Raw genomic sequence first — 4,449 nt, 5'->3', positions numbered from 1 at the left:
GGTTCGGATCGATGGGGGGATAAGGGGAGTGGGGTGGACCGGATGGGCCAATTGGGCTGCAGCTGGGTTGGTTGGCCCAGGGGATTAGAGGGTTTTCCTCTCTGTCTTTTGTTAGTTGTGTTTTCTGCCCTTTTGTATTTTCTTTTCTTTTTATTTAATCTTTCAAATTGTTTTTGTTTTGTAAATCATATAGTTAGCACCACAATTAGTAATAGTAGTTATACCATTGTCACAATTATTTTTGTAGTTGTAAAAATACGGTTTCAATAATTTAATCATTTAAGAGATGTTTAAATAATTGTTTCGGCTACTGTTTTACTTATCTTAGAACATTTAGTTACTTTATAAAAATGTGGTTTCTTCACCAATATTTAATATGGATTATTTGGCTCACTCCAAACATTTTAGTTTTAATATTTAAAAACTTTTATTGTTTGCTTGATCTTGAATTTGAATTCGAACCGTTCTCAGACTAACGCGAGATTAGCAACAGTAATCGAGGTGACGTGGCATCATTAGCAGAGTTTCACTGTAGCCTAATTATCCGGGCGTCACATAAATATTCCAAAATGGAAGAAAATTGCCATCAGAACTGTTTTGGAGTCGGTTTACTTACCGTACCACATACCTATTCCTTTTCGGAGTCTGAAACGTTCCGGAAAGTGTCCCTTATGTATTCCTCCGGGGTTACGGTTTCAATAACATTGGTTTCAACATTTATAGGATTACGTGAGATATAATGTTTAATTCTTTGACCGTTCACCACCTTCGGATTTGTGCCTTTGAAGTTGTTGATTTTTATGGCACCGGAACGATAGACCTCCTCGATAACTTAAGGACCTTCCCATTTAGAGAGAAGTTTTCCTGCAAAAAATCTTAAACGAGAGTTGTATAGCAATACATAGTCACCTACATTAAACTCACGCTTTTGTATCCTTTTGTCATGCCATCTTTTAACTTTTTCTTTAAATAACTTGGCATTCTCATAGGCTTGGGTTCTCCATTCATCAAGTGAGCTAATATCAAATAACCTCTTCTCACCGGCAAGTTTGAAATCATAATTGAGCTCTTTAATAGCCCAATATGCCTTATGTTCTAGTTCTAGAGGTAAGTGACATGCTTTTCCATAAAATATTTTATACGGAGACATACCCATAGGATTTTTATATGCAATTCTATAGGCCCATAATGCATCATCAAGTTTCTTGGACCAATTCTTTCTAGATCTATTAACAGTTTTTTGTAAAATTAATTTGAGCTCTCTATTACTCAATTCTACTTGACCACTAGACTGTGGGTGATACGAGATGCAATTCTATGATTAACATCATACTTAGCAAGCATTTTACAGAAAGCACCATGAATAAAATGTGAACCACCATCAGTCATTAAATATATAGGGACTCCAAACCTTGGAAAAATAACTTCTTTAAGCATCTTAATAGAGGTGTTATGATCAGCACTACTAGTTGGAATAGCTTCTACCCACTTAGTAACGTAATCAACAACAATTAAAATATGTGTGTATCCATTGCTGGCAGGAAAAGGTCCCATATAATCAAAGCCCCATACATCAAATGGTTTAATAACAAGTGAATAATTCATAGGAATTTCTTGACGTCTACTAATATTACCAATTCTTTGACATTCATCACAAGATACAACAAACTTACAGGCATCCTTGAAGAGAGTAGGCCAATAAAAACCGGATTGCAATACCTTATGTGCAGTTCTATCTCCAGCGTGGTGTCCTCCATAAGGTTTGGAGTGACACTTGCGTAGGATCTGTTCCTGTTCATGCTCAGGTACACAACATCTAATAACACCATCTACTCCTTTATAAAGGTGTGGGTCATCCCAAAAGTAATGCCTCAAATCATAGAAGAACTTTTTCTTTTGCTGGTATGTGAAACTAGGTGGTATAAATTTAGCAACAATGTAATTAGCATAATCAGCATACCATGGAGCGGTATGAGAAGCATTTATGACATTTAATTTTTCATCAGGAAAGCTATCATCAATAGGTAGTGCGTCATCAAGCACATTTTCTAACCTAGACAAGTTGTCTATAACGGGGTTCTCAACTCCCTTTCTATCAATAATATGCAAATCAAATTCTTGTAGCAAGAGAACCCATCTAATAAGTCTAGGTTTAGCATCTTTCTTTTCCATAAGGTATTTAATAGGAGCATGATCCGTGTGAATAGTTACTTTAGAATCAACAATATAAGGTTTGAACTTATCACAAGCAAATACAACTGCTAAGAATTCTTTTTCAGTAGTAGCATAATTTCTTTGAGCATTGTCTAGAGTTTTACTACCATATTGAATAACATTTAATTTCTTATCAGCTCTTTGCCCTAGAACAACACCTACAACATAATCACTAGCATCACACATAATTTCAAAGGGTAAATTCCAATCAGGTGGCTGAATAATAGGTGCAGTGATTAATGCTTTCTTAAGTATTTCAAATGCTTCTACACACATAAAAAACAAATGGTATATCTTTTTGTAATAAATTAGTCAGAGGCCGAGAAATTTTGGAGAAGTCCTTAATGAACCTCCTATAGAACCCGACATGACCAAGGAAGCTTCTTATACCTTTGATGTCCTTAGGACATGGCATCTTTTCAATAGCATCAACCTTGGCTTTATCAACCTCAATACCTCTTTCAGAAACTTTATGCCCCAAGACAATACCTTCATTAACCATAAAGTGGCACTTTTCCCAATTCAAGACAAGATTAGTTTCTTCACATCTCTGCAAAACTCGATCAAGATTGCTCAAGCAATCATTAAAAGAGGATCCATAGACGGAAAAATCGTCCATGAAAACCTCACAAATCTTTTCACAAAAGTCAGAGAATCTAGCCATCATGCATCTTTGAAAGGTAGCAGTGTCACACCCTAGCTAGTTCAAGCATTAGAGTGTGCATCATGTTTAAATTCCTCTTAAATTTGAAATGGGGAAGGCAGAAACCCCCAACACCCCCTGGAAACAACTAGGGTTTACTAAAATTATTTTCAATGAACCTGGAATGCCCTTCTAAAAAGTTCACCCTCTTTGTCTTGGGTTAGAACCTCTGGCAAAATTGGTGCACAATTTTCTAGGTCAACAGAAGGTCATTGAATTAAATCATAAGTATTTGAATTTGGGCATTTAAATGCTATACAATAATTTAAATGCTTAAATAATTCTGGAAATAAATGTTTGCTGTTGGATATATTCTAACCAGAGCCCACAATTATTTTCAGGATTTTTGGAAACGTTTTAGTATTTTTAATAAAGCCCAACAGTTGCAGTTAAATAGAAAAACAGAAACAATCAGAAATTAAGAGAGAGAGGGAAGCCACCTGAGCCTTACCTATGCTGGCCCAGCCCACCTGGCTCGGCCCAGCCGACTGGCTTGCCAGTCGTCGTCCTCCTCCCGCCAGAAGGACGAGGAGCGCGTGGCCGGCGCCCGCGGCCACATGCCGGCCACCTCCTGCTTCTGCCGACGCCCTGGAGACGTCCAGGGATGCCATGCGACCCTCACATCCCCCTCTCATCCTCCCTCACTCTCCCCCTCGTCTCCCTCACCCTCTCCCGCGATGGCCGAGCACGAGCCTCGCCGCCGTTCGCCGTAGACGCCACCAAAGCCACCCCCTCGCCCCTCCGACGAGCCCAATAGCTCCGCCTCATCGCCCTGGACCTCTCTGCTGACCCACGCGTCTCCAAACGCCGCCGAACACCGTCTTCACCCTCGTCTTCAACCTCAGGCACCCGAGCCATCTCCGGTCGATTCGCCGCCGCCAGGACCTCCCCGAGCTCGCTGACCCCCTCTCCGACCCCGCTGTGAGCTCCTCTTCCTCTTCCCCTAGCTCCCGTGCTCGTTTGGCCTCTGTAGTCGCCACTTCCACCGCACCCAAAAGCTCTCCGCTGCCGGCCATTGCACCGTCGTGGCTAGAGCCACAGTGGCTCGAAGCCAAGCTCACCGTTGTGCTCAGCACAGCACCAGGAGCCCGTAGCCACCACCAGCTCCTTCTCCCGTGCACCGTAGCGTCGAACCCAACCCCGTCCGAACTCCGGCCGCCGCCACGAGCTCGATTCTGGTGAGCTCGCTCCACCCCAGCTCCTCCCACTTGCCCCACTAGATGCGCGCGAGCCCCAGCTACGCGTAGGACCAAACCGCAGTCGATTTGGTTGCATGTGGGCAATTTCCGAAGCCCTCCGCCATCTCGGCCTCGCCGGCGACTCAACGCCAGCGGGATTAGCCCCGCTGACCAGGGGTTTGACCCCAGTTTGACTCCCCTGAGTCAATGACAAGTGGGCCCCCTCTGCTAACTAAATCAAATTAGTCTTAACTAAAAATAATTAGTTTAATTAACTACTGACACGCGGGACCCACCAGTCAGGTTTGACCTGGACGTCCCCGTTGACCACTGACGTCACCCTGACGTAATGCT

The sequence above is a fragment of the Triticum dicoccoides genome, chromosome 7A (assembly GCF_002162155.2).
Source record: "Triticum dicoccoides isolate Atlit2015 ecotype Zavitan chromosome 7A, WEW_v2.0, whole genome shotgun sequence".
Taxonomy (NCBI): domain Eukaryota; kingdom Viridiplantae; phylum Streptophyta; class Magnoliopsida; order Poales; family Poaceae; genus Triticum; species Triticum dicoccoides.
Note: the sequence above shows the minus strand (reverse complement) of the source record.